The sequence below is a fragment of the Erpetoichthys calabaricus genome, chromosome 1 (genome assembly GCF_900747795.2).
Source record: "Erpetoichthys calabaricus chromosome 1, fErpCal1.3, whole genome shotgun sequence".
Taxonomy (NCBI): Eukaryota; Metazoa; Chordata; class Cladistia; order Polypteriformes; family Polypteridae; genus Erpetoichthys; species Erpetoichthys calabaricus.
The window spans coordinates 228,184,921-228,197,893 of NC_041394.2; the positions used below are offsets into that span (position 1 = coordinate 228,184,921).

Sequence of the window (12,973 nt, forward strand, 5' to 3'; positions counted from 1 at the left end):
TTCTGTTAACAAAACATTTAATTTAATAAAGTGACTTTTTATGCGAAATACCAACAATTCTAATACTATGGATTTATCCATTTTTAAGAACATTATCAGAATGTTTTATGCAAGCTGATTTTTTTTTAGTCCTTTCTGTGTTTTTTTTATTGTTCCTTTTCAAACATTTCATTGAAACAGATGATGATGAGTATGTGCAGGTGGATGCAGAACCAAATTCATTTGATAGCTGCTGTTTTACTTGTCATCTGCATCCTGTTATTTCTGTAAATTGCCCAGAGTCAAATAAAAATACAAGCAATTAAAGATCCTGAATGCTTCTAATTAAGAGTAAAATAGCAATTAATGGTGCTAAGTCTGAAGTAGAATTAAAGCAACAAATGTTCAGTTGTCAGCAATAAATAGTTTCTAATTAAAAAAAAGTCACTGAAATTAATACTTGCAGCCTCTGTGGCCCTCTAGAAAATGAGTGTGAGACTCCTGATGCATATTAAAATAAAAACTAGGATCCCAACTTTCATTTTTAAATAACCATTTTTTTGTTTTCTATTTAATTTTGATAAGTTTAAAAGTACACCATGTCCAATAAAACATATTTCATTTAAGAGTACAAACCCAAAGTATGAAATTCCAGAAAATGAACATAAGTTAAAACTGTAGTCAACACCTAACACTCCAGCCTATCCTGTTCATAGACACACTTAGACCAAAAACTAATGTAAGATAATTCCTCATGTATGTTATGATACCTAAAGATAACAAAACAAAGACAGAGGCTTGTCTGGGTATCTTAGAGCAACATTAATTTTTTTTTAAATTCTGAAAATGTATATTTTTTCTTTTAAGAAATGCAATTTTTTCAAGCTGTTTCATCAAGTTTTCGAGGGTGGGTTAGAATACTTCCAGTTAAGATAAATTGACACATACACAGTGCAGTGTAGTATATTACACTAGATTTATTGTTGTATAATCTTACCTCATCTGCTATTATTATAGATTAGACTAATACTGTGGGGATCAGGGACAATTATGAATTCAATACTATCAGCATTAAATAAGCAAATATTTAACCACAGAATATTCTTAATGTGGAAGAGACCTAAAACATACAGTGCATCCGGAAAGTATTCACAGCACATCACTTTTTCCACATTTTGTTATGTTACAGCCTTATTCCAAAATGGATTGAATTCATTTTTTTCCTCAGAATTCTGCACACAACACCCCATAATGACAACGTGAAAAAAGTTTACTTGAGATTTTTGCAAATTTATTAAAAATAAAAAAACTGAGAAATCACTTGTACATAAGTATTCACAGCCTTTGCTCAATACTTTGTCGATACACCTTTGGCAGCAATTACAGTCTCAAGTCTTGTTGAATATGATGCCACAAGCTTGGCACACCTATCCTTGGCCAGTTTCGCCCATTCTTCTTTGCAGCACCTCTCAAGCTCCATCAGGTTGGATGGGAAGCGTCAGTGCACAGCCATTTTAAGATCTCTCCAGAGATGTTCAATTGGATTCAAGTCTGGGCTCTGCCTGGCCCACTCAAGGACATTCACAGAGTTGTCCTGAAGCCACTCCTTTGATATCTTGGCTGTGTGCTTAGGGTCGTTGTCCTGCTGAAAGATGAACCGTCGCCCCAGTCTGAGGTCAAGAGTGCTCTGGAGCAGGTTTTCATCCAGGATGTCTCTGTACATTGCTGCAGTCATCTTTCCCTTTATCCTGACTAGTCTCCCAGTTCCTGCCGCTGAAAAACATCCCCACAGCATGATGCTGCCACCACCATGCTTCACTGTAGGGATGGTATTGGCCTGGTGATGAACGGTCCCTGGTTTCCTCCAAACATGAGTTCAATCTTTGTCTCATCAGACCAGAGAATTTTCTTTCTCATGGTCTGAGAGTCCTTCAGGTGCCTTTTGGCAAACTCCAGGCGGGCTGCCATGTGCCTTTTACTAAGGAGTGGCTTCAGTCTGGCCACTCTACCGTACAGGCCTGATTGGTGGATTGCTGCAGAGATGGTTGTCCTTCTGGAAGGTCCTCCTCTCTCCACAGAGGACCTCTGGAGCTCTGACAGAGTGACCATCAGGTTCTTGGTCACCTCCCTGACTAAGGCCCTTCTCCCCCGATCGCTTAGTTTAGATGGCCGGCCAGCTCTAGGAAGAGTCCTGGTGGTTTCGAACTTCTTCCACTTACAGATGATGGAGGCCACTGTGCTCATTGGGACCTTCAAAGCAGCAGGAATTTTTCTGTAACCTTCCCCAGATTTGTGCCTCGAGACAATCCTGTCTCGGAGGTCTGCAGACAATTCCTTTGACTTCATGCTTGGTTTGTGCTCTGACATGAACTGTCAACTGTGGGACCTTATATAGACAGGTGTGTGCCTTTCCAAATCATGTCCAATCAACTGAATTTACCACAGGTGGACTCCAATTAAGCTGCAGAAACATCTCAAGGATGATCAGGGGAAACAGGATGCACTGGAGCTCAATTTTGGCAAAGGCTGTGAATACTTATGTACATGTGCTTTCTCAATTTTTTTATTTTTAATAAATTTGCAAAAACCTCAAGTAAACTTTTTTCACATTGTCATTATGGGGTGTTGTGTGTAGAATTCTGAGGAAAAAAAATGAATGTAATCCATTTTGGAATAAGGCTGTAACATAACAAAATGTGGAAAAAGTGAGGCGCTGTGAATACTTTCCGGATGCACTGTATGTCCTACTGAGGTTGGTGCAACATAACATCATTGACTGTTAGGATTCTATTCCTGCTAGATTTTAGATCATCTAAATTTTAAAGAGGTGTTTGATGCAGAGTTTAAGCCAAGTTACACCATTCTTCACATAAACTGAAGAAGAGTTTATTTTCTACATCAAGTAATTGAGTTCTGTTTCTTGTCAGAGATATTTAATTGAACCCTTTTGACTAAGGGCACTCTCTGAGAAATTAGTAAAGTTTCAAAATACATAAATCAGTACTAGATCAAATATATTCAGGTAAAGATACTGATGGAAGATTAGGGCAGTTTGTTTTGACAAAGTTTATGACTTGTACATAAAAAGTAACGCACTACTAGAAGTTAATTTTAGTCAGCAAATTTTCGGAAGTTGCTACAAAATCTAAAAGGCATAAACTGGGATAAACTTTTAAGTGTGGAGATAGCCAAGAAACAGTGGAGGAGGTTTAAAACTGTTTTACATACTGTGCACGACAAGTTCATCCAAAAATTTAGAAACATTAGGAAACTGCAGGACTTTCCACGTTTCACTGAATAAATAAGGAGCTTGAAAAGAAATTAAAAAGGAAAAAAATGTGTACAGTGTATACAAGACAACTGACATAAGCACTAACCATGGGTCTTATGAGAGCAATGGATGTTGAGAAAGCTAAAAAGATTTTGGAGAGAATATTGCAAAAAAAAAATGCAAAAGATGATCCAAGCAGTATTTCACTAATAAAGTAATATAGTCAAGAAGAAAGTGCATTAAGAACAGTATAGGCAACATTAATTATACAGATAATGGAACAGCAATTATTCTAACCTCACATTTTTCAAAAGTTTTCACATGCGAGGAGGCCAATACAATCCCAGCAGCTAGAGGAGAAACTCAAGGTTTTGGAAATTGTAGAGAGAGACTATAAGGTTTTTTTTAAAAAAAAAAAAAAAAAAAAAGCTGAAATCAAATAAACCACTAGGACAACATAACAGGTGTTAAGGAAAGTAGTAAGTGCATATAAAAACCCTTGAAACATTTTTTTTTTTCTAAAAATCACTGCACACATAGAAAAAAGACAATCAAGTAAATTTAACAAGTTTAGATCAGTATGCTTACATACTGTACCAGGGGTAGGCAAAGTCGGTCCTTGAGAGCCTCAGTGGCTGCAGGTTTTTGTCCTAACCCAATTGCTTCATTAGAAACCAATGATTGTCAATCTCAGACCTTATTTAATTTTATGGCTTGTTAGTCTACAGTGTTTAGTTCTTATTTTGTAGATTTTTTCCTTTCCAAGAGTATCATTCACATGATTTGAAGCCTAAAACTGATCATTTTCAGTCTGTCACATTTTTCTATTAAGTGTTTTATTAAATCAAATCAAAAAGTGCATGATGAACACACATGGAAACAAGCTAGATGAAGAACTACTTGCCACTTTGTCATTGACATCTTATTGCTAATAAGGAGTCATTAACACACTGAATGCAGCTGTTTAAGATTGGAATAACCAGCTAAGGGAGGGAAAACTTAACAAGCGAGACCACTAAAATGAAGCATCAAACTATCACTTAAGCAATAAGTTCTTCATCAGCAGTAATTGACTGCTCATTAAGAAACTTGGTTGGAACAAAAACCTGCTGCCACTGCAGCTCTCCAGGACCGACATTACCTACCCCTGTTGTATATTATGGGGTAAACTGATGGAAGCAATTAAGGAAAAAAATAAGCTTCATGTGCTAAATACAGGGGTATTAGTGATCAACCAATATGGTATGAGATGGTGAAGATTGTTTTTCACTAATATGCTTTAATCTAGTGAGGATGCGGAGTGGTGGCTCTGAGGCTAGGGATCTGCACTGGCAATCGGAAGGTTGCCGGTTCGAATCCCGTAAATGCCAATAGGGACTCTGCTCTGTTGGGCCCTTCAGCAAGGTCCTTAACCTGCAATTGCTGAGCGCTTTGAGTAGTGAGAAAAGCGCTATATAAATGCAAAGAATTATTATTAATTATTATTATTATATGGCCAGAGAGGTGCATAAGGTATTATTTATGTCTAAAATTAAGTACTTAAAAATGGATAACATTAGAAACTTTCTTAAGAAATTAGACTTACACCAAAACAATACGGTAAAAGTTGCTTGTCAGTTTATTTGTAAAAAATATTATCATATTGTAAATATACAAAGAGCTCTATTCATTCTAAGGATAGAACTGTGTAAATTATGGGACCTTATGTACTCTGTGTGTTCCTTTCTAAATAATGTCCAGTCGAGTTCTAGGCACATCTCAAGGATTATTAAAGCAAACCAGATGCACCTGACCACAATTTGAAGGACCGCAGTAAAGTGTCTTAATACTTACATAAGTAAGCGAGAGATTTCAGTTTTTCATTTTTAATAAATTTGCAAACCTTTCTGAAAACATGTTTATATTTATTAAGTGTAGATTTGTCAATTTAAAATTAAATATAGGACAGAATAAAATGTGCAGAACAAATACTTTCTCAATCCACTGTATATTAAAATGTTAAAGGTGTTACTTGTTATATAGTGTTGTCCATACCATACAAATATGCAATAAAGATCGTCATAACAAATATCATTAAGGAGTAAAAATAGTATATATGACATAAATATGTATGAAAATAATAATGAGTAAAATCTGAGAGTACTGTAAATAAATTGGATACATACTGTTTTAGGAAAAGGAAAGTGATATACTCCATTCTTTGTTATGTGCTAGTTTCCTTTTTGTGCCATGTTTTGATTCAAAAATTTGAATCTGCAGGTGAAAGAAAAAGCCTTTGTTAAGGAGAGAATTGAAATTCAATTCAACCAGTCACTGAGCAGAGATGAAAGGGTCTAATAGGGCAGCCGTTAAGACAAGCAGGAGTGGCGGGTAGATTAAATGCTGAAGTGCAACCTTCCTGACTTCAGTTACTTAATACAATTATTGGCATTCCTTAACACTAAAAGTGTTTGTAAGTGCTGTTAGTATTTGAAATGAATTTTGTTTAGTTTTTTCTTTTGCTGTTATTAATGTGGGTGAATAAGTCCGTCCTTCAGTACTTTTTCTGAAGTCTTCTTACATTGTATATTACAGGGTCAGAGATTTAGATAATAAAACAAGTTCTTAATTATTTTTGTAAATGTTAGATTATTCACTCTTTCAAAGTACTTTATTTAGTTTAATAACTTTTCTTTTTGCTTGAGGAAAACTTATAAAGGTTGGGTTCTGAAGCTTGTGTATATATCTTGTAAACACTGTTATAGAGAGTTTCTCTTTTAGAGACAACGTACTATGTGTGTTCAAGGTGGAACAGAGACAGCTACTCAGACATGCGTCTCCTTTTACCTCTAAATAATTTAGAAGCAACAGGAGTCGTTTTAAGCACTGTACATACAATCATTTTATTACTCTCATATAATATGCCTCTTTGCGAAAACAATTATTCTTGAAATTGACAGCCTTTGAGCAGTTGAGAAAAAGTAATAGCTTTCACATATAAATAAACTGGCAACAAAAAGATTACACCCAAATAAAGGGTTTATTATGCGTTAAGATTTTGTTTTTGCCTGTTTTGAATATTGTAAAGTGTCTGTGTTTTTACATAGTCTTAAGCCGCAATGTTCTTCATATAAAAAAGGGCTGATAAACAGGCAAGTCAAGCAAGAACAGGTATATCTTGAAAAGGTCTGGGCCTCTGGGTGTTTTTACTTGGCTTGCTTATAGTGTTCAAAGGCGTTGTTATACTGTTTATTATTGAAAAATGCTATTCTTTTTTAGGGTCTGTATATTAAAAAATAAAGCCATTTAGAGCGTGTCTGTGCACCCAACCTTGTTAAAGCAGTTAAAGAAAACTGGAGGAGTTGAATTGGAGACCATAATGCTCCAAGTTGAGCTTTCACAACTTGACTAACCAAGTGACAGAAAGAATTTGTTTAACCTGTTTGTGCTTCAAATTTTAAATATGGTACATTCATGTGAATGCCACAACATTAAGTAAATATTGACAGTTTATGGATGGCAGAGCAGTTAGCATTAATGAAACGTTGATCAAACATCCTAGGATCAAAGCTCCAAATCTGTGGCAGTCACGTTTATTGCCAATTCTAAGTTGACCCTAAGTGACTGCAATGTGTACATGACAGATATCTATGATTAGCTGATGCCCTGTCCAGAACTATTTCTGCCTTATGCATGATGCTGCTAAGACAGGATCCCAGCCCAAGCCATACTAATTGGATTTAGCATTTTGGAAAGTGTTCTGTTGATCAGTTGTTTGAATTATATGTTAATCTTTATTTATTTCAATGCAGCATTATTAAAGTAAACCCATGCATTGTAAGTGTAATTCTGAATAGTTTAAAAAAAAAGATGCACAGTACACTCCTAAAACCCAGATTGTCCTGGCTGATATTTACTGTTGCACTATGTTTCTCCTTACTACTACTACTACTACTAATAATAATAATAATAATAAGTTTTATTTATGTAGTGGCTTTCATATACTCAAGGACATTTCTACTGTCAATAAGTACAGTTCCTAAAAATAATGTAAAGAACAGATTTTCTTCTTTAACAGTATTAATGTACCTGGCCTCTCCTTCAATTGAATCACCCAGTCATCTTTATAAATAGCAAACCAAATGGTCACAGTGGACATCTGAACTGAACAGCGCCAAGAAAACAATCAATAAAATTCATGGCATACAGCAAATGCCAGCTCAGTGTCATGGGGGCTGAGTATTGCAGCTGTTTTAGTCCCCCCTTCTGAAAGGCAGTTTTACACATACTGTAAATTGTTGAGATTATCTAATGCTGTGGTAATTGACCTTCAGATACGTCTAAACATGGCAAGCTGAGAAAGAAGCTTTCTTATCTCTGTGAGGGAGTCCTGCGCATGCTGTCTGGATATAAGAGCTGCTGACATTTCTTGACTTCTCTTTTTAACACAGAGCTGTTGTTTTAAGCTCTGTGCCAATTGGATACTTTTTACTTTTGCCACGTTTTTGACTTAAATTCTTTCTCCAGCAAAAATTTGCTAGTAACTTTTCCAAACAGATATACAAATGTGATATTTTTCTGATTGTTAATACCTGATTACTTCTGATTTTGAGTGATCTTTCAGGTGCTGCTATTTATCTAATTCCCAAATTAATCTGCTTATTTTGTATTTTATCTGAAATATGCATTACAAAACAGAGAAATAATAATACGTATGTTGTCTGTCATTATTGGTATCTCCCAGGAGCGTAGTGAATAAATATGCTTTTTTTTTTTTTTGGTAATTCACAATTAATGACTTTAAAATTGCATTTGTGCTTTAATGGACGATGCAATGACTTCATTAAAAGATTGCTGCATGTTAGTCAGACATGTAGAAATAAATACATGACAGGGGGAATCAACATAATACAATACAGTAATCATTTTTATGCCCAGTTTGAGCCACAGTGCATGATAGTGTTTTTTGAATTTAACCAGAAATTGACCCCTTCTTGTATTTGCTCCACTTGTTCTCCTTCCATTAAGCTCAATGGACTGTTTGCACCTGACATGGGAGTTCAATTTGGGAATTTCTTACAGGGCCAGGGTTTTTTCTCCAGAGTTATAAGACTGTTTCACTGTTTTGCTCTTTGGCTACTCTGGGTACATCACATTCCTGGTTTGCTGTTGAACTATTACACCTAGGACTGCTTCTGAAGTATTAGTACTGTGTGATTGCTAGCAGGATAAAGACATTCCTTTGCTAGCCTCGTTGCATTTTGCCATAGATGGCAAATTTTGGCTTAGCTTAGTAAAGAATATGCTCTCTGTTCCTTGCCGTAGTCTTCGCTGGCCATTATCCTAGATGACAGTTATACATCGTCTGCCTTGAAGGGTCATAGCATAATGAAGAAACAGCTTTAGTGCTTGCTTGGACATACATACTACATATATATATATATATATATATATATATATATATATATATATATATATATATATATATATATAATATATTACTATTGTTGATTCAACATTTAATTTTTGTTTGGTTGTATGTCAATCGTGTTGATTGCATAGTCTGTTAGTATTCATCTGTTTGTGTTTAGACACATAGGTTAATTTTTACATTTCAAAGGGGTGTTGTATTGACTTGATAAAAGCTTTGTTAGTCCACAGATCTCTATTTCAGTTTTGGACCAAAGGGCTTCTTATACCACGTGTGGAAGGAGGCTTCCAATCACACGTCGTGCTATAGTCTTAGACATTCACCGGGCAGCCTCATCTTTATTGCACTCATTCCGAGAATGTCTGGAGAGCAAACTAGATTATGTGTGTCGATCAGTCCGAGTCAAAAGGGTTTTGTTGTTATCAGTGGTTCACATCACGCTAGCCATAACGCTTCCCTGCTTATTTAAGCTTTTTAATATGTACATGTGAAGCTTTGGACTGAATTTTACTTAAAGACTGGTAATTGAGATTGGCTTCTAAGTGGTGTGAGGCATGGCATAATGGCAATATGAGAAGCCTTACGTACAGTATATAATAATAAAGCTTCAAAAAATCTTTTGTCTTAAACAGAGTTGTGTCTGTCCCCTGTACTCAGATTATGACTGTTTACTTCAACTTAAGTACATTTGTAAGTTATGTTTTAAGTTTAAATCAGATCAATATTTATTTGTTTTTACCAAAACAGATTTTTGAAAGTAAAAAAACGCACAAAAACATGAGCTGTATTTGCACCTGTACATATCTCACTGAGTCCACTTTTTAAAAAAGTTTAAAACGGAATAAATGTCCTGAATAAGCACATTGCGTATTCATAATAAACATCAGTCATCAAAATGCTGCATAGTTCATTCACATTGTCCTTTTGTCTGTGTGAAGGCATTATATCATCTACCTAAGCATGTAGAAACTGGTGTAAAAAAAAAAAGTAAACTAATATAACTAAGAGTTCACAGAATTAGCAACCAGCACCAGATTAAGCCTCTGCAGTTAACTAAAACAGAGTACCTGTGCTGTACCACTTCATCTTGTGGGTCACCCCTTTATATGTAGAATAAATTAAACCTTATATTTACTTCATGCAACTTAACATTAAGTTACTATTTGTTTCATACATTTTTATCTGATATAATGTTAATTAATGCTATCTTTGTTAAACTTATATCAGTAAATGAAAGTTATAATAACAAAATGTACATTTCAAAAGAAATATTTTTGTAGCAGTCCGTCTTCCTCTCCATCTACATTTTGCTGTTCCTTTTAAAAATAATGGTACTTTCCAGATGCTATTTTTTTTCTCACGTATACTGTGTCAGCATGAACTGTTCACACACAAGTTCTGAATGGCTGTAACAAAGATCTTTTAAACAGCTTGGGCACAATAGTACGACAGTTATTCTAAAGCTTCCAGCTTCTTTCTGCTATAGGAGGTGGTATGAAATCCTAAGTTTTTTTCCTCCCCTGCTGGCATTCCACAACTAAAAGTGACAGTCCAAGTAAACACATGGTGGAACGGTATTGTTGTCTCTGATGCCTGCATTGTAACTTAGTCAAAATCAGATTGAGTTTAAGCTTCATTATCAAAACTGTTTATCTCTTCCTAACACTTGGAATGATTTGGTATGACAGATACACCACTGCCCAGAATGTAAACTTTAAGACTCCCAGCTCTCCAACTATGGATTTATTTTTGAAATTGTGCAATGCTAAGAGGTCGTGCAGTGGTTAGCCCTGATCTGAATAACCAGCCATCTGTAGTTTGCATAACCTCCCTATGTCTGCTTAAGCTTCCAATTACTTCAGTTTCCTCACACAATACAAAAATATATCTTGGTTTATTTGGGACCTTATTTTGGTCCAACCCCAGGTTTTGTTCATGCCTTGCTCCTGATACTGCTTGGGCCAAGGCCCGCATTACCAGAAGATGGATGTGTAAGTTGATAAAGGGACAGATGGATGGTAATGCATAGTTATGAACTTTTTTCCAACTTAAATATAGCAAATACCTTTATGTTCTTTCATAAAGTAACAGACTGTGCACTGTTTAGCAAATTGTTGTGGCAAATTGATTCTGGGTGAAAATTAGAACAACTGCTGATCTGGATATTTGTAAAGAGAAGATCAGTGGTGCTAATTGCTATAGAAACTGTTGGTCTGACTATAAAGTAATAAATTAACCAAGAATAGAGCTAAGTTTCTTTTAGTTATTTAATGGGTTGAACTGATTTAATCAGACATTTTGGAAAATATCTTTATATTCACTTTGTAAGCAAAGCAAAAAATACGTAGATAAGCGTGAGTTAACTTTGGAATATTGTACTAATGCAGGAGACATTTTAAGGGTGAGATGTTTCTGTCGATTGCAATCATGCAAGACAATAATATTTCAAACATATCAAATTACAAAATATTTAAAACAAGGAATCCTCTTGGAATTAAGTATAAGCAATTTGTATATTGACAATGTATTTGTTTTCTATGAACTGCTGTGCTTCAGTTATAATCTTTTAAGTTTTCTTCAGTATCTATCCACTGTTCAAACTATACTTTCTAGAAGGTATAAAGATACACATATTATCTGCAAAATATGACAGTCTTTATCAAACTGTGCAAAGCTAGATAATATTGGGACAGCTTTGAGAATGAAACGTTTCAATAAGATTTTTAGATCATAAATGAAAATCAACTTTTTATAAAATACATTCCTCATCTGTCTGTGGGAAGTGTTCACTAATCCAACTTGGAAATGTATTACACACACATCTTTCTTGACTTGACTAATGCACATTTTAGATAATGCAAGAACCTAATAGTGTGCAACTGCTTCACTAGATCAAGAGTTTTAGGAATGCCTCGTTCTCTGTCTATATTGGAACAAAACCTGCTACTGAAATGCATCAATTTTAAAGTCGACAAATCTTAGTGACTTGTGTCTTGTTGGTGTTGATGTGCAGTATGTAAGTACAAACCCCAGATTTCATTTCTATTTCTGCTTTATATTGGATGTTTATTTTTATTTATTTATTAAAATCTTCCCAATATTTTTAGAGGACAAACATAAAATCATTATATTGGTTGCATGATTAATGTGTTTATGTAACTGAAATAGAAAGTTATTTTAATTATTTAATCTCCCCCATTTCTTTTTAGTGATAAAACACTTGTAGTTTTGTAGTTTGAATTTGGCACAAGAAATAATAAAAAATCCTGTGACCCTGTGTTAGGATATAGCAAGTTGGAAAATGACTGACTGAATAATAAAAATAGCAGTTGTTAAGCCTAACATTGTTTAAATCCATTTCAATATATATCTGACTTAGGATAGCTGGAATCTGGGCGGAAACATGTATACACACACTGTATTACTTTGTTTGCATACTGCATTATGCTTTTTTTATTTTGATCTCTTCTTTGTGTTTTATGATTGTTCTACTTGTCATTTAGCTATATTGTATTTGTATTTATTGTATAGCCCATGGGCTTTCAAGTACATTTGTTCTTAATTATTTGAATTGGTCTGAATTTTTCAGCAAACGAACGGCAGAAACATAATCATGGCCTTCTCAAGATTTTCAGTTTTAACATTTTTTTTTGTTGAGACTCCTTTCACACTGTTAGTCCACCTCAAGTTTCAATCAACTGCTGGAATCTTACATACATTAAACTGAATCACATCTAAAGTTTCATAATACATTTTCTTAAAGTAGGTGAACTTTGTTCTCCCAACAGTCTTTTCAAAAAATATTTATTGGAAACAGTGCTGTGAAAACAAAAATCACTTCCTTAATGACTTAATTTACTACTGCAAATTTTTGACTATGCATTTTTTAATGAAAAAAGTTACTCAGTACCATCTGACACCGTGAAAAACTATGACTGCAAGGGTGTCAGTATACTTTAAATGTATTGTTTAGTTAGTCTCTTCCTCGTGTATTTAAGCTGTACATGTTTTTGAAGCCAAGTTTTTTTTTTAATTAATCAGAGTCTAATGTTGATTCAAACACTGTTTTAGATATGAACTGCATATGCAATACTTGAAAAGGTTTACAGATATCTGTTTCTTTACTTGAATGGAAATCATTCTTTGGCTGTGTGTTGCTTAGTTTTTGGAAATATTCTTTAAAAGAATTTGGTAGTAATAAAGGAAAAATATGAAACTTAAGCAAGGTGCACTTTTTGTGTCTTGCCTCTCTTAACACATAACATGAATTGGTTCCAATTTGGGTTAACTTTCTTTAGGAAGGATCTTTCAAA

At 34.5% G+C, this 12,973-nt stretch overlaps 1 protein-coding gene across 5 annotated transcripts in view; it reads left to right on the plus strand.

The window, feature by feature from the left end:
• celsr1a (cadherin EGF LAG seven-pass G-type receptor 1a) overlaps positions 1-12,973 on the plus strand; it is a 238,322-nt gene that overhangs the window by 87,798 nt on the left and 137,551 nt on the right. The gene's annotated exons all lie outside the window — the stretch shown is intronic.